Source organism: Mustela nivalis (genome assembly GCF_964662115.1).
Source record: "Mustela nivalis genome assembly, chromosome: 3".
NCBI lineage: Eukaryota > Metazoa > Chordata > Mammalia > Carnivora > Mustelidae > Mustela > Mustela nivalis.
In genome coordinates, this window is record NC_139022.1 from 155,046,742 (window position 1) to 155,065,202 (window position 18,461).

At 42.2% G+C, this 18,461-nt stretch overlaps 1 protein-coding gene and 1 long non-coding RNA gene across 2 annotated transcripts in view; one reads left to right on the forward strand and one right to left on the reverse strand.

Moving 5' to 3' along the window:
- The window catches only part of SUB1 (SUB1 regulator of transcription), a 484,727-nt gene that overhangs the window by 74,609 nt on the left and 391,657 nt on the right, over window positions 1-18,461 (reverse strand). The gene's annotated exons all lie outside the window — the stretch shown is intronic.
- LOC309861408 lies at window positions 7,112-17,991 on the forward strand. The gene is made up of 3 exons (XR_014309931.1): window positions 7,112-7,414; window positions 8,729-8,872; window positions 17,841-17,991. It is a non-coding gene; the product is annotated as an uncharacterized lncRNA (long non-coding RNA).

Sequence of the window (18,461 nt, forward strand, 5' to 3'; positions counted from 1 at the left end):
GATGTGGTCCATATACACTATGGAGTATTATGCCTCCATCAGAAAGGATGAATACCCAACTTTTGTAGCAACATGGACGGGACTGGAAGAGATTATGCTGAGTGAAATAAGTCAAGAAGAGAGAGTCAATTATCATATGGTTTCACTTATTTGTGGAGCATAACAAAAAGCATAGAGGACATAGGGAGTTAGAGAGAAGGGGGTTGGGGTAAATTGGAAGGGGAGGTGAATCATGAGAGACTATGGACTCTGAAAAACAATCTGAGGAGTTTGAAGTGGCGGGGGGGGGGGGTGTGGGAGGTTGGGGTACCAGGTGGTGTGCATTATAGAGGGCACAGATTGCATGGAGCACTGGGTGTGGTGAAAAAATAATGATATTGTTATGCTGAAACTAAATAAATAAATAAAAGAATAGAATTATCATATGGTTCAGCAATTTCACTTCTAGGTATATATCTAAAAGAACTGAAAACAGCAACTCCAACAAATTTCTACACCCAAATTCACAGCAGCATTATTTATAATAGCCAAAAGGTGAAAACAACCCTAGTATCCACTGATGGGTGAACAGAAAATGTGCATAAACATACAATAGAATATTATTCAGCATTACAAAGGAAAGGAATTCTGACACATGCTACAACATGACTGACACTTGAAGACACTATGCTGTAGAAGAGAAAAAATAATTTTCCCTCTATTCTTCTGAGTTCTTTGCTGAGACTCCTGTAATAAAAGACAGTTTAACAGAAGAAAACCAAATAAGTTTATTAACCTGTATACTTCATATGGGACATAATCAAGGGAAAATGAATGACTCTCTGACGTGGCATTATAATTCAAGACTAAATACCATCTTAATAGGGAAAGGGGGAGGTAAATGATTTTTAGAAGAGATGAATGAGCTTCTAGAAGAGTAGGTGGTTTGTCTCGGGGTGGTGTTAACTTCTCATCTGCTCTTCTGTGACAAGAGTCAGTCCTCCCTGGTTGTTGAAACTCCATGGGAAAGGATTGATGACAATTGAGTTCCTTTGGATGACCTGTCCTTGGGAAGATAGGGGGAGATCAGGGAAAGCCTCTTCCTGCATTTGCTGTTTTTCAAGTGTCTGTAGCTCAAAGTAATCAGTATACTAAAGCAGCGTATTTTGGGGTGGTATATTCTGCTACCCTTCAATGCTAAGTGAAAGAAGCCAGTCATGAACGGACAGATACTGTAAGACTCCACTTACATGAGTATCATGAGGTACCTAGGACAATCACATTCATAGACACAGAAGGTTGAATTTTATCTGCCAGGGACTAGGGGCAGAGGAGAAATGGGGAATTGTTTTACGGGTATGGAGTTTCAATTGAGGAAGATGGAAAAGTTCTGGAGATGCATGGCATTGGTGGTTGCAGAGTAAAGGGCATGTACTTAACACTATTGAACCATACACTTAAATATTAAAACAGTAAATGTTATTTGATGTTATGTATATTTTGCCACAATAACCAAAAATACAATATCTGTAACACAGAGATTAGAATAGGTTTTCCCTCCTACAATGGCTAGCTCATTGAAAAAGTCCAAGGGCAGAATTCCCTTAACTTTGTAAGTTAAAGTTTAAAGAGGTTAAAATTCAAAATTCTTCCTCTCTGGTTGACTTCTTAATTATGCTCAGTTTCTGTCTGAAGTTTCTCACACTGATGCCCAGTTGAGTGAAGTTTATGTTAGCAAAATGCAGCCCTGTTGATGTCCACTGGAATAAGTGTAGTTCTTTTATTTTTTAAGATTTTATTTATTTTATTTATTTGACAGAGAGGCAGAGAGGCAGGCAGAGGGGGAGGGGAAAACCAGCTCCCTGCTGAGCAGAGAGCCTGACTCTCGGGGCTCCATCCCAGGACCCTGAGATCATGACCTGAGCTGAAGGCAGAGGCTTTAACCCACTGAGCCACCCAGGTGCCCCAAGTGTAGTTCTTTTAAGCCCTCACAGATGGAATGAGGTAAGACTCTGATGTGAGACTCTAATGTACCTCTCTTTTAATGATTCCAAAGAGTAAATAGATTCTATTTATAAATAGATTTTATATGAAAAATATAATATATAATATATAAATTTATTCTATAAATAAATTCACAAGACTATCAAAGCATAAGTCACATACATACCATATTTTGGGAACTCAAGCAATTCCCAGTCCCCCATGATGGATGTAAGTACACAAAGCTTGAGTTAGAAACTTATGATTACCAAAGACCAAGGCCATGGGATCTGAGAGAAGACAAGTTGGAGAAATCTTTGATTCCAGCCCTACCAGAAAGCAAATCATCCATGTCAGCTATCTGAGGACCATAGCCTGAAAACAAGCTACATCCAAAAAAAAAAAAAAATCAAGAGGTAAATGAGAGAACCATACATTTAATATACATAGAAGAAAAATGTCTCCTTCTCTGGAGATGGCATTTGAGACATTCCTAACTTCTTGCAAACTCACCATGTTTTATCTAAGGTTCTTTTCTTAGCGCCCACTCTTAGTTTATATCTCCCCCGTGGTCCTGGCCACTCAGTGTTCTGCCTGGTGACAAAGCCTTCACACTCTCTCTTGAACATTTTTGGTCCTGGGCTCCTCTTGCTGTAGACATTCTGGTCTATGCTGGGCTGAGATTCAGAAGAGATGCGCTAGGAAAGCTCTTGACTTTGTTCAGTACCAACATTCCTTGGGACTCAAGGGCCTGTTTTCCCCAGTCCCCACTGTGGTTTTAGCTGGAGCCTCCTGCAGCAGATTCTGAACTGAAGCATTCTCCTAGAGGCCTGGAGAGGGCTCATACCTCTGCCATCTGTTTTCCCTCAAACCCTAGGCTTTCTTTAGCTTTGCATATTTTTGAGGTCCTGTCTTTGAATTTTAGGTCTTGAATTACTTTCTTCTGCCAGATCTTTTTCTATAGTAATGAGATAAACCTCTGAGGTTCCATATCCCCTGTAGTTCCCATCCTCCTTCCGGATGATTCCAAGCAGTTTAGCTAGTTATTTATGTCCATTCACTCTCTTCTCTGACTCCTGTGTGGCTGGTAATGCTAACTGGGTCTGAGTGCCTTCATTCCCACCAACCTTTTGCTTTCTGGCCCAGATACTGTTTTTCTAACATAATCACCTGGAATTCATCTTGTGGGGTCCCTGAGAGAGAAACATTAAATCAGTGAGTTCTGGGTTTCCTGAACATTCATCTTCAAACAAATGACAACAGCAAACAAATTCTAGTATCATCTTTTTGAATCGAACAATTCCATCCTGAGGGTAGGTATTGGAAAAAAAAAAAAAATTCCCTCTACCCTTTCTAAGTTCTTAACTGAGACCCCGGTAATAAAGGACATTAACATGAGAAAGACAAACAGAAGTCTATTAACATGTATACCTCATGTGCACATGGGAAATAGCCAGGAGAAAATGAGTAACTCCTAGAAGGGGCTTTAGAATTCAAGATTAAATACTGTCTTAATAGGGAAAGGGGCAGAGGGATGTGGCCTCCGGCAGAGAGTAAATGACTGTGGGGAAAGATGAATGGGCCCTTAGAAGAACAGATGGAAGGTATGGTAGTTCATGACAAAATTTGTCATTTTCTCTTTCAATTCCACCTAGCCTGTGCTCTAAGATAGTTCTGTATCTTTTAGCAGGCATCAGAATCTCCTGGAAGGCTTGTTGCTGGGCCCTACCCCTGGAACTTGCATGAAATAGGTCTGGAGAAGGGCCAGAGTATTTGCATTTCTATCAAGTTCCTAGTGACCTTCATGCTGATGCTCTGGGGACCAAACAATGATGCCAAGGCTCTCAGATCTCAATCTTTTCTAAGACAATCTCTTCATTTATTTTGCTTGCATTCTTCCACTGCTATATCCTAAAGCAGATTTTTTTTTTTAAAAGCAGGCTCCATGCCCAGCATGGGGGCCAACACAGGCTAGAACTCACAACCCTGAGATTAAGACCTGAGCTGAGATCAAGAGACAGACACGTAACTGACAGAGCCACCCAGGCACCCCCTCAAGCAGATTTTCCAGACTCCTTTGAAACAACTTGTTCTTCTTTGACTCTTTGACTCCTAGATGTGGTCTTTTAATCACCTTCTTAGCTTTTGTCTTTGTAGTAATTCTATTGAGTTGTTCTACTTTAACCCAAAAGGTTGGCATAGTTGCTAATAAGATATTTTTTCTATTTTGACTGAGTGGTGGGTATTGGTAGTGCTCACTTGAGTACTTTTTTGTATATTTTTTTTTAATTTTAAAATATTTTATTAATGGAGCACTTGAGCGGCTCAGTTAGTTAAGCATCTGCCTTCAGATCAGGTCATGGTCCCAGGATCCTGGGATTGAGCCGCAGTCTGCTTCTCCCTCTCCCTCTCCCCCTGCTCATGATCTCTCTCTCTCTGTGTCAAATAAATAAGATCTTAAAAAAAAAAAAAAAAAGTTTATCACACACCCATGCACAAGCATGTGCACACACAGACACATTCATTCTGATGATGAAGCTATATTTTTTGAGTCTCTAAAATCCAAAGTCATGGTCAGAGGTTATATAATTGGTCAGCTTGGTGGAAATGACTCTTAACCTGTAGACAAGCCAAACAAATCTAAGAGGTTAGTTTCCTGCTTGACCCTAAAAGCTGATATAAAAAGTGACCACATTTCAAACTGTTTTCAAACAGTCAAGGGCAAAGTGAACCTTGGCCCTGTCCTTCCTACAACAGCAACAAAGCCTGATGCTAGCAGTCCTGGTTGTGCCAGGAGCACGATCTCTCCATGTGTTGTTTTCTGTTCTTTTTTTTTTTTTTTTTTTTTTTAAGATTTAATTTATTTATTTGACAGACAGAGATCACAAGTAGGCAGAGAAGCAGGCAGAGAGAGGGGAAAGCAGGCTCCCTGCTGAGCAGAGAGCCTGATGCAGGGCTGGATCCCAAGACCCTGGGATCATGACCTGAGCCGAAGGCAGAGACTTTAACCCACTGAGCCGCCCAGGCGCCCCTTGTTTTCTGTTCTTAAAGCCAGTCCCAGTCACTGCTTAAGGTTCCAAGCTGTTGGGTTTCTAGAAGGCGACTATTTACAGTTCTTTATTCCCATCCCAAAACAGAAGCACCCGAAGAATAGACAGTAGACCACAGTGTCTGCTTTTTCATGGAGCACTGGATAGAACACGGATTCAAATCTTTGGCTACAAGCGGTTCAGCCTATAATTAGATAGATGGGTGGAAGTAGATAGGCTTCCTCATTCATTTACTACTGTGTCAGGCAGTAGAAAACAGGTCAAAATGCATCGCCCTTGAGGGTTATCAAAAAAGAGAAAAAGGAAAGAACTTGGCTAAGTATGTCCAGTTCTTTCTTTCAAATTCACTAATCATAGATTTCCCCCTCTTCCCATAGAGAGGTCTGAATAAGGGGACAGGGGTGGGACTCTAATTTCCTCTCACTGGAAATATGAGGCCAGAAAAAAATGGAAGTTCCCCCATCATATAGTATGGGTCAATCAGAGTTTTTTTTTAACTCCCTCCCCATTGATTGTCTCTAGTCTTTCACACAATGAACGGGTGCCAGGGAAGATCCTATATGTTTCACAGCACACATGCAAGTGTCCTCAGGCAAGCCATCTGGAAACTGAATGTATAAACATTAAAAAATTTAATAAAGACTGACAATTTGCTTTCCAAAAAGTCTACACATGATTTGCACTTAAGCCAGAATGTGTGCAAATAATTGTTTCCCCATATCTTCATCAATGTTGGTTATAAGTGATCTTTTACATTGTTGCCAAATAGGACAGGTAAAAAGGATATTTTTGTTTTGGTTTACTACATACGGCTCTATCACTGGGGAGCATGAACAACTTGTTATGGTTTTGGCCATTTGTATTTCCTCTTCACAGAACTGTCGGTTCATATTGTTTGCCCATACTTATATCAGGTTATCTTTCCTTATTATTTATAGGCATTCTTTATATATTTTAGATGCTAATATTTTGCCTTTTGTATTTGTGATAACTATTCTTTGTGGTCTTTTGCTTGCTTTGTAAATTGAGTGTGTATCTTTGGTAGTACAGAAATTTTATTTTGATCAGGTTGTCATAATTCACTGTTTTTTTAATTAAAAAAATTTTATTTAAGTCATAACCACAGTCAATGTGGGGCTCAAACTCACAACCCTAAGATCAAAAGTCTCATGCTCCTCCAACTCAGCCAGCCAGGCACCCACATAATTATTTAATTAATTTTGAGTGAGAGAGAGTGAGAGGAGGGGGAGGGGCAATGGGAAAGGGGAGGGAGAGAGAGAGAGGGAATTCCAAGCAGGCTCCATGTTTAGCATAGAACCTGACTCGGGGCTCAGTCTCGGGACTCTGAGATCATGACCTGAACCAAAATCAAGATGTGGACACTTATCCCACTGAGCCGGCCAGGCACCCTAAATATCCTGTGGCTTTAGGAAAAGACTGAATTATGTTTAGGTCTCTTTGTTTTTTAACACTGTTAAGTTACATATTTTAAAGCAATTTCTATTTTTATAAAGTGGTTAAAATAAACCGTTTTGGCACTTGAAGGGGCAACTTTCCATTACATGGAAATATCAGTTGCATGGGATCTTGATTTTCACACAATGTCAGTACACTGAGTGTTGTTATGACTTAGGAAGTCATGGTGGAACCAAGCTCATAAATGCAGAGCAAGGGAGACCTTACCTGTCATTTTAAACAAACTTGAAAAAGACCCAAGAGCTTTATTTTTCCACGCTGGGCCTGGCTGCTGCATTTCACTGCCGGAACCTACAGCCCCTTCCGTGACAAGCTGCAGCCTCTACTCTGCTTAAGTTCTCAGCCTTGGTGCTTCCTGCCAGAGACAGAAATTCATGGCCTTGTAACCTGAGCTTCCACAGGCTCATATTTTAGCCTGGGGGTAGAAATCAAGGAGGCTCAAATTTTAGCCTGGAGGGTAAAAATCAAGGAATATGTATCAAAGTAAGAGTAACAAAGGAACAATCTTGGCTTTACGGGTCCTATGGTGGAGATTGTACTCTTCTCCCTCAAGATGTTTCCATGGTAACTCACTTGTGCCTCGAAACAGCTCTTATGGGCCCTGTAGGGTATTGGGTTACTGCTCCTTCACTTCCTCCCAGTAAGAAAAGAAACATCCAGAGCCTTTGCTGCACGACTTCGTAGGGTCTCCCAGTACAGTGACTTCATGCCTTATTGATGTCAGACTGGACTCTGGGGTTTGTTTGTTAATGGAACATTCGTGAACGTCACTGAAGCAGAGGCTTTAAATGTGCTTGCAAGGTCTGGCGTGGCTTCCTGGACCTCAGCCGTGTGCCAGGAGAAACTGCTGGTCCAAGCGTAAGAGACACAGGGAGCTGACCTGAACAGGACCCACAGCCTGAAGCAGAACCACTCCAGTGGTTACGGTGAGAAGCACAGATGTGGTGATATTGATATAGGCCTCTGAAATTTGAGTTAGTTTGTGTTTTTGTTTTTGTTTTTTTACACAAAATCATTGCAGGAAAACCTGACTGATCCAGCTTTTTGTTTTTTCGTTTTCTTTCATTTTTTTTTTAAAGATTTTATTTATTTACTTGAGAGAGAGAGAACACAGAGGGAGAGGGAGAAGCAGGCTCCCCACTGAGCAGGGAGCCCGATGTGGGGCTTGATCCCAGGACTCTGGGATCATGACCTGAGCTGAAGGCAGATGCTTAACTGACTGAGCCACCCAGGATCCCCCAGCCCTCACCTTTTAATAATAGAAAATTTTCTAAAATATATAATTTATTACCTGTCCTAAAAATCAAAGGGCTCCAGGGATGCCTGGGTGGCTCAGTCAGTTGAGCATCTGACTCTTGATTTTCTCAGGTAGTGATCTCAAGGTCGGGGGATCAATCCCCACACTGGGCTCCCCACTCTCTTTGAGATTCTCTCTCCCTCTACCCTCCCCTAGCTTGCATGCTCTCTCTCTTTGTCTCTCCTAAATAAATAAATAAATCTTAAAAAAAAATTTTTTTAGAGCTCTAGGGGCACCTGGATGATTCAGTCTGTTAAGTGTCCACCTTCTCAGGGTCCTGGAATCGACGCCTGCATCAGGCTCCCTGCTCAGTGGAGAGTCTGTTTCTCCCTCTTCCTTGCCTCTCCCCTCTGCTAGTGTTCACTGTCTCTCTCTCAAATAAATAAATATAATCTATAAAAAAAAAATGAGGGGTGCCTGGGTGGCTCAGTTGGTTAAGAGACTGCCTTCAGCTCAGGTCATGATCCTTGAGTTCCAGGTTTGTGTTGAACATCAGGCTCCCTGCTCAGCAGGAAGTCTGTTTCTCCTTGACCCTCTCCCCTCTCATGCTCGCTCTCTCTCTCTCTTTCTCAGATAAATAAATAAAATCTTTTTTTTAAATAAAAGTGTTCTAAACATAATTTAATCCAACCCCTTGCTGGGCATATCCCCAGAGTTTACTGCACACTTCTCCTGTCATCCCAACAGTCACTACTCACCAGACACACACTGAGACTTGCTGCACAAGTCTTCACCCTCTCCACTCTGGCTGGTGCCCCCACCATCCCCTATAACATCTCTCGTATCTCTGGGGTCACGGGTGAGGTACGGACTCCCCTCAGTTCCTGCTGACATGAAACACTTAGTTTCTTCCAACCTGGGTTAAACTGTACAAGGTCACCAAACAGAGCCACACTGTGCTGCTATCTACTGTTCTGAAGCTTAACTAATTCTTTCATTTTAGCACAAGACTTCTCTCCCCAGGAGACAGTTACAAGACAATTGGACCTAAAGATCATTTGAGACTCACTGAGGAGGCTGCATTCAAACCCTTTCTCCCCAGCACCTAACCAGTGCTCATGGGCCAACTATGAGTGTTCCTGCTGGGGTGAGTTGCTTTCCTTTTAGAATACCGCTAAGAAGGTTAAGGTAAAGTTAATGATCTCTGATTAAATGTGGGTTCAGTCCTGGGGGCCAGGTGTCAGTCCCAAGGTACCAGTATCAGACTCTTGAGTAAAGAATCCCCGATAGCCCATATGGAAATTCACATGAACTCCATAGCTTACGCCTGCCCTCTGAGAGTCTAAGTACGATAACAAGCTGGTGTTTTTATTTTCCCATTCTGTAGAGAAGATAAGTCTGTATCAGACCAGTCCTAGAAGATGCGTTCACTGAATTCACTCAACAAATACTTATTCAATCACTGATTTAAGCCCTAGAGATACAACGGTGAAACACACAAAGTCCTTGGCCTCTTGAAGCCTGCATTCCTGGGAGGAGGAGGGGAAGGAAACAGAAAATAAGGAAATAAACATAAATATATCATTTTAAGTGGTCATAAGTGCTATACAAAAAAATAGGGTGTACAGGAGGGTAAATGATAAGAAGAGGTCGGGCTCTTTTATAGAGAGCAGAGAAAAGACACTTATTAGAACCTAACATCTAAGTAGGCAGTTGAAACCAAGGGAGGGAACAAGCTGTAAGAAGTTTTAAGGAAGAACCAACTAGTAGAGAAAGAGCAAATACTAGGACCTGAAGCTGTTGCAGACATTCAAAGAGCGTCACCAAGTCCAGGGGCCAGAGGAGAATGAGCCACAAGGAGCAGGAATCAGCAGGTAGGCAAGAGTCTGTCAGCCATGGAAGGAATTTGAATTTTGTTGTAAGTAGAAAAGGAAGCCACTAGAGAGAGTTGAGAGGGAAGCAGGGGGTGACTTGTAATCTGATTTAATATCTCTAAAACCTAATCTTCATCGATACAAATAAAAAGGCAGGAAGTTGCAAAACCAGTTGGAAGCTTACTGCAGTGACTCAGATGACAGACACTAGTGATTTGAATCGAACAGTAGCAGTAAAGTGGTGAGCAGGAGTCAGGTTTGGGAAACAGCTTGAGGGTAGAGTCCTTGGGACTTAGTAAGCAGCTAGAGCTGGATGTGGACAGCAAAGAAAAGAGAAGCATCAGGGATGATTTCCCTGGAAGGACACAGGGGTACGGGGGAACCTTGAGGAAACAGCTGGAGCCCTGTTACACAGAATCCCCTTGAGCATTGAGATGGGAAGGTCACAAAGTCAACATTTGAGTAGGCAATCAGGAGAGAGGGCAGGGCTAGAGGCATGAGCCTGGGAAATCATGGCCTTGTGGATGAGTAGAAAGCTGTGAAGCAGGATGAATTCTTGAAGGAGAAAGTGTAATGATAGAAGGGAGTTGAGAGTTGGACATATCTCACACTCTGGAACATGTCCTGAGAACTGTGGATTGTTCGCCATTTGGGCGTAATGGTGGACTCATGTTCTTGAGGGCGGGGGCCATATCTTAATCATCTTGGCGACCCCTCTGGGTTTTACATAAGCCCCAGTGTCTGACTCCTGTCTCTGTAGCAGGAAGAGCCTCATTCAAGGCTTCAGCTGGGAACCTGAAGGAACACAGCCAACTCAGGGCTGAGCTGCAGCCAGAAACCAGAAGTGAGCTGACAATTTACTTTGTGTTGTATGCGGTTTCACACGGGTTTGGTTCTGCAACCAGAATGACAATTATATTGTGTGGGAGAGGAAAATGGAGATGAAAATTTCTTAGCATCTGAAACTTTCAACTATCTTTTGAATGAACCTCTAAATTTTTAAATAAGTCTTTCACTGTTGCTGAGGTAGAAATAATTACCTACAATTAAATTGTGCTGGACGTATCATAATTCTTTAAATCTTTTTATTTGTAGAGAATTTCCAGCTTACACAAAAGTAGACCAAACAGTATAATAAGCCCTCTATGTATCACTTAATCCCCAAAATTATCAACCATGACCATTTTGCCCCATCCACACCCTTGTCCAATTAATTTTGAAGCAAATCTCAGACATAACATTATTTCATCCTTAAAATTTTGAGTATGTTTCTTTAAAATATAAGTTTTTTAATATGTAACCACAATACAATCATTACACTAAAAAAAAAAAAAAAAGTAGGGGCGCCTGGGTAGCTCAGTGGGTTAAGCCTCTGCCTTTGGCTCAGGTCATGATCCCAGCGTCCTGGGATCAAGCCCCACATCGGGCTCTCCACTCAGCAGGGAGCCTGCTTCCCCTTCTCTCTCTGCCTGCCTCTCTACCTACTTATGATCTCTGTCTGTCAAATAGATAAATAAAATCTTGGGAAAAAAAAGTTTAGTGTCAAATGTCTTGTCAGTGTTTAAATTTCCAATTGCCTCATAAATGCTATGAATTTTTCCATTTTCATTTTTTGGGGTTTTTAAAAAAATGGGATCCAAATAATGTCCACATATTGCAAATGGTTGCTATGTTTTTAAAATCTCTTTTAATCATAGGTTTTCCTTCTACTTCTTTTTATAACACTTGCAATTTCTCTGTTGAAGAAACTAGGTTGTTTGTCCTGAATAGTTTCCAATAGTCATGAGTTTTGTTTATTGTATCACATGGTTTATTAAATGTGTTCCTTTGTCCTCTGCATTTTTTATAACTGGCAGTCGGAGTTGGATCATTATTTTTAATATAACATTTTTTAATATAGATCATTTGAAAACATACCAAAAAATAGAAAAGCTCCCCAAAAAAGCACCATTTATTCAAAGTTCCACTACTTACTTTTTCCCCTCTTTTTGAACAGTAAAGAATAAAAATGGAAGTTCTCCCTTCTCCTTCTGAGATTGCACCCTGTACAAGTAACCACCAGTAACAATTTAGGATTTGGAGCAGATAGTTCCAATTCAAAAATGAAGGAAGGTGTGATGGTTAAATTTTTTTAAAGATGTGTTTATTCATTTAGGGGGGAGGGCAGAGGGAGAGAATCCCCAAGAAGACTCCCCACTGAGCATAGAGCCCAACTCAGGGTTCCATCCCACAATCTATGAGATCACGCCCTGAACCAAAGCCAAGAGTCAAACACTCAACTGAATGAGGCCACCCAGGCACCATTTATGGTTAATTTTATGTGTCAATTTGACTGGGCCTTGGGGTGCCCAGACATTTGGTCAAACCTTATTCTGGGTATGCTGTATGTTTTTGGATGAGATTAACATTTGAATTAGTAGACTGAGTAAAGCAGATGGCTCTCCTTCATATAGATGGTCTTCATCAAATCAGCCATAGAACAAAATAGACTGGCCCCCTTTCAAGTAAAAAGGTACTCCTCTTGCTTGACTACCTCAGCTGGCCCATTGGCCTATTTTCTAGACTTTGGACTCAAACTTGAACATTGACTCTCGAGCCTATGGGCTTTTGACTCAAACTTACACCATCCAGTCTTCTGGTTTGAGGCCTTTGAACTTGATCTGGAATTACACAGAAACTCTCCTGGCCCTCCAACTTGTCAATGTAGATCTTGAGACTTCTTATCTTCTGTAACTGCATGAGCCATTTCCTTGCAATAAGCATCTAGATCACATATTGTCCATGTAGGATATACACGTATGTCCCCTATTGGTCTTGTTTCTCTGGAAAACCTAATGCAGAAGCCTAAGTGGAGGGAATGGAACCTGAAGGATTTGTGGCACTTAAACGGTTAAAGACAAGAGGAAAGAGTATGCCAGCAAAGCAAAGTGGAAGAGTCTGGAAAAGAATGTGTTATTGGGGTTCAGAGTGGAGATTGGGCAGACTGCAGTTAAGATTTGGTGGTTTTGAATCACACAGAGTTTTGGAGGCCAGGGTTTAATAAGTACACTATCCTACAAGCAAACAAGAATCACTGCCTACACTTACCAAGATAGAAAGGCAGGTATTGAAGAAGTCTGCTATTGTATGCAAGATGGCTCAAAGCCACGGAATTTGCTGGACAGATTCCATTGTGGAATTCTGAAGGAACCCAAGATTCTCATTATCAACCTAGTGTCAGAAGTCTCACATGCATGTTAAGAAACGCATTTGGAGGGCAGGGTCGCCTGGTTGATTCAGCTGGTAGGACATGCAATTCTTGATCTTGGGGAGTAAGTTCAAGCCCCATGTTGAGTGTAGCAATTACTTAAAAAATAAAATTTTAAGAAAAATAAAAAAGAAAGAAAGAGGTGCCTGGGTGGTTTAGTCAGTTAAGCGTCTGGCTCTTGATTTCAACTCTGGTGATGATCTTGGGGTCGCAAGATCAAGCCCTGCACTGGGCTCCAAGCTTAGCATGGAGTCTGCTTGAGATTCTCTCCTCTGCCCCTTACCACTCCCCTCACTTGCATTTTCTCTGTCTCTCTCAAATAAATAAATAAAATCTTTTTTAAAAAATAAAGAAAGATTATGCTGAGATTATGCTGAGCCATGGTGGCTCAGTTGTTAAGCCTCTGCCTTTGGCTCTGGTCACGATACCAGTGTCCAGGGATCGAGTCCCACATCAGGCTCCCCGCTCAGTAGGGAGTCTGCTTCTACCTCTCCCACTCCCCCTGCTTGTATTCCCTCTTTGGCTGTGTCTCCTCTCTCTATCAAATGAATAAATAAAATCTTTAAAAAAAAGAAAGAAAGAAAGAAAGAAAGAAACACATTTGGGAGCTCTCCAAAGGGAGGTACAAGGTAAATGAGGGCTAAGCAGAATTGTGCCTCAACACGGTCACTCCCTCACACCCCAGCTCTGTGACACTCCCTCCTGCTCTCCACCCCTTCTGGCTCTCTGGTTCTCAAACTTGGAATGCATCTGCATCTCTGTCTTCTTGACTTCTCATTCATTCTGTTTGCCAGTCCATAGTCTGCTTTAGGGTCTAGGTTTATCTGCCTGGCTTCCATGAGAGGCAACAGAGGCTACAACAGTTGAGTACCTCAGAAGCCATATTGTCAACGTTTAAATCCTAGCTCTGTCTCTTCAGTCAATGGACTGCTTTTCTCAGTCTACTAATTCAAATGTTAGCCTCATCTTAAAACACCCTCCCCAGCATACCCACACTAAGGTTTGACCAAATGTCTGGGCACCTCAGGACCCAATCAAGTTGACACAGAGCATGATCTGATGCAAATGCCTTAAACTTTCTGAGCCTTGGTTTCCTCATCTGTAAAATGAGGAGCGTGATGGCAACGTACACAGCAGGGTTCTCAGGAGGACTGAAAAGATGGTACATGTGAGGTGCTTAGAAGAGGTCTGGTGCAATAGTCATAGCTGTTTTTCATGAAAACATAAGCGAAACATGTGGTCTCTGCTTCCACAGCTCTATTCTACTGCTGAAGTAATCCATGGCCCTGAGTCTCAGCCTCTCTGATCTCGGAGCTATGTGCTCCGCTCTCTCAGAGAGTTTCCCCAAGAATGCGGGGTTTCTGCACTTGCTAAGCTGGTTTCCTATCCTTTGCCCCTAGCTAACTGAGCCTCTTCACCAGAAGAAGAGACGCATGATATCAGTCCCTGCTCAGCTGTGGGCCTTGAGGCCTTTCCCCCCAGCACCCCCCCGCAACAGGCTGAGCTGATCTTGACTAAGAATCGAGGGGTCTCAGGAATACCAAAGCCACCATGAAAGGATCTAGAATCAGTCAGGCTGCGATAGGCCTAGTCCTAGTACCTGCTGTGCTTGCTTCTCAAAGCCCTCACCCACAAACAGGCCTCCTCCAAACCTCTGAACTCTGCCTCTACCTCCCACTGCTGCTCTAGATAAGGAGTTCTCCCCTAGACAAGCCTGGCTTGTATGTGACACCCTGCCCTGCCCTGTCTGGCCCAAAAGGGCTGCCTCTGTTTTCCTCTAAAGGCTTTATTGATTTTTTTCCTTTCACATTTAAATTTGCAAGCCATCTGAAATTGATCCTGCCTTTAGTTCAAATGTTCTGCAGAGAATTGAATTGAAAATGGCTGGCTTTCATTCATTAGACAATGGTATCTATCCAGGCTATTCCAGAAGCTCTTGCTTCTTTACCTTCCAGAGCTGACTTTGTTCCTACCCAATTCCCTGTGTGATCCTCCAGCCTTCCTGCTAAGCATGTGAGCTTTCTATAGCCTCTTCTAAAGCCGCCTATGGATTTCATCAGCCAGAGCTGTTTTCCATTACTTGTAATCAAAGTGATTTCTAATACCTACAAAGAAATTTCTAATTTCTCACCCCACTCATGCTCTCTCCTTACCTCTCTCAGATAAATAAATAAAATCTTAAAAAAAAAAAAAAGACAGTCATTGAACTACTATTCCCCTTTTTCAATAATGGAACATTGGGGTGGGCACATCAATCAATTATGGCCAAGGAGATGGGAAAGAAAGCTGACCATTAAAAGCAATCCCTTTTCCTCTGCCCCTTTCTCTGTCTTGTATAGTTGGAGCATTGGCAGCCATCTTGTGACCAGGAGATAATATATGAGGAAGAAAAGCTAATTACCCTGATAATGGTGAAACCAAGGGTACTTAGGGATACCGAGCCATTTAACATATCTGGGACTTCCTGTTAAGTAAGCAATCAATGTCCTTATTGTTCATACTAACTAGTCAGCTTTCAGTTATTCAAAGCTGAGTTAATCTCATTAACACTGAAGACCACCAGACTTGCCCAGGCCATTTAGTCAATGGAAGACCACACTACGTCTCTATGCCTACGGTACAGGTTCTTGGCAGAGGGATGTTCTCCTTCTTGGGGGGCAGAATCCCATAACTGCTAAGAGATCCAAATTTGGAATAAGATGCCCGGGTTCAAATCCTATCCTGACTTACAACACCAGAGACTAATTTTGCCTGGTTTTAGTTAAGACTCCAAGTAAAAAAAAATTTAATTATGGGAGCTGATGAATGTGTTAACACACTATCATAGTAACCATTTCACAACATATACATGGGTCAAATCATCACATGGTACACCCTCAACTTCCATAATATATCAATTATATCTCAGTAAAACTGGGTGAAAAAAGAAAAGTTTCATGAAAATGACACAGAACCTGTACCTATGTCTTTTTTTCTCAATGATATCTTTATGAGTACCATCTATGCTGCTGCATGTATCAGTCATTCATTCTCATTGCTGAATATTATCTCAGGAATAGAATAGAACTTATTTTACCTCTTTGTTGATGAATACTTGAACAGTATCCAATGTTCAATGATATGAATAGTTTCTCCCATGAATATTCTTCCGAGATCAGACGAGATCAGGAGTGTTCAGGGTGTTATGGCCGTAGACTCCTATGAATATTCTTTTTTTTTAATTAATTTTTTATTTATTTGACAGAGAGAGAGATCAGAAGTAGGCAGAGAGGCAGGCAGGGGGGGGGGGAGCAGGCTCCCTGCTGAGAGGAAAGCCCAATGTGGGGCTCGATCCCAGGACCCTGAGATCATGACCTGAACCGAAGGCAGAGGCTTAACCCACTGAGCTACTCAGGTGCCCCTCCTATGAATATTCTTGAACATATCTTTTAGTGAACATATATCTGTAGATACAGCCTGGAGAGGTATTGCTAGGCAGTAAACCTGGACTTGTGGAGCTTTAACAGATATTGCCCAAAGTTTCCCAAAGTCGTAGAAACAATTGGCCCTCCCATTGTAGTTAAGACAGATCCACTTGGGGCATCTGGGGGGCTCGGTTGGTTAAGCATTGGCAATTGGCTCCAGTCATGATCCCAGGGTCTTGGAATTGAGTCCTGCACCCAGTCCCGCATCAGGCTCCCACTCAGCCCAGAATCTGCTTTTCCCTCTATCCCTCCCCCTCCAACCCTTCAGCTCCCCCCTCCCCGCTCTCTATGCAAAAATAAATAAAATCATTAAAAAAAAAAAAAGCTCCACTTGTTCCACATTTGGATGTTTAGACATTTAAATGCATTCTTCCGACCCCACCTGACACAGAACATTGCCTGTGGGGCTTTGAGATGCAGCTATGAGAAACCAAGGAGGTAGTACTATGGCTACCTTGGCTTGGAGTCCTTGCTGAAAGTACAGGAGGCTGACTGCTACTTCAGGTCCCTGTTGGCAAGGGCAGGAGAAAGGTCTTGGCTGAGTGACAGCCAAGCCCAGAGGCTCCGAGGCTCTGAGGCTCTGACTGTGTCTCTGCAGGAGGATGACAACCCCAAGGCCTTCCAGGCAAAGAAAGGGTCTCGGTCTGATGCTCCTGGCCTCCAGCCTAGCTGGGTGGCAGCAGAAAGGCAGGGCAGAGCACACAGGTGGAGTGTGGAGTGGGCAGAGGAAGGGGAGATGAGGGGGCAGTGCAACAGCTAGAAAGCAGATTCAAGGTAGGTGGGAGTGGGGGAGCCCGGGTACAAATGACTATATTTCCAAGATGTATGCAAATCAGATGTACTTAGAACCAGGTTTTTCATTTAAAAAAATCAATTCATTATACAAGGAGAACTTCTCAGCCACCACAAAAGGACAAATAAAGTCTCTTCCGCCTCTTAGAAATTCTGATCCTCCAGGCCCCTTCCCCAAAGCGAAGCAAGTCCTCTAGAAGCAGCCTGATTATGCAAGCATAGAGCCAGAGAGGAAGGTGTAAGGAGCACAGTCTGGAAAGACCCAGCCTCTACTTCTCCTGGTTATTTCTGACATAAAGGAGAATCAGGGCACTTAATACAAGTTTATTTTGCAAAGTTGGGATTGTTATTATTCATTAGTAATAAATCTCTATGTTGAAATGAAACTGGCTTTGGAATAGAAGTCGGATGTGTCTGGATAATGGCCTCGTGGTTAAGGAGTTCTGTGATCTTGGACAGGTCACTTACCCCTCTAGATCTATTTCCTTATGTATACAACGAAGAATGGATTGGGTGGTATCTTATTTTACTGGTTCTAAGATGTACGGTTTGTGGGTTGTTGCTGTTGTTTTTCACATTTTAATATCTCTGAACTTAGAATGTATATATAATAATTATAATCAATTTTGTCCTACAATTATTATTGGCAGAGTTATTTTCCTTGCTGCTTTTATAATCTATGGAAGATTAGAACCAATGAAATTTATTAAATGACATTTGCTAAAAATTTACTTCTAGCCCGGGAGACTTCTGGGCCCCAGGAGAGACCTGACTTGGAGATACCAAGTACCCAGGAGAACTGTCCATCATGAACCGAGTATTATCTTCTCTACCAAACTACAAAATGAAACACGTCTAAAATAAAATATTTTTTAATCCCAAAATAAAAGTGGTATTTATCTGAGACCAGGCTGGAGCAAAATACACTGTCACAACCAGGCGGCCTAGGATCGCCCTGTAACTTGCTCCTAGTACTTTGCTCTCTCTTCCTCCAGTCATTGTTAGCTTCACCAGGAATCCCTATGATCAGTGGAAGAATCATTGACCAATCTGTATGCTGTACTGCTTCCAGCTAGAATTGGAAGATTTTTGTCTTACTGCCCCACTCACGGTAGCCCTGAAATATAGTGGTAAAGGAAAATCCTCCCAGGGGGCATTCCCAGAGGATTTAAGGTGTTCACCTTATTATCTACTTCATGTGTAAATAAAGATAGACTGAGCATAGATCTATATTTATTAATGAGCACTGGCTAGTAGCTTGGCCAGCTGAGCAGGGACTTGAGAAAGAACAAGCCTAGAAAATGGTGACAGGAAGATCCAGGGGAGAGGTACCTGGATGGACCTTTCAGAATGGTCACT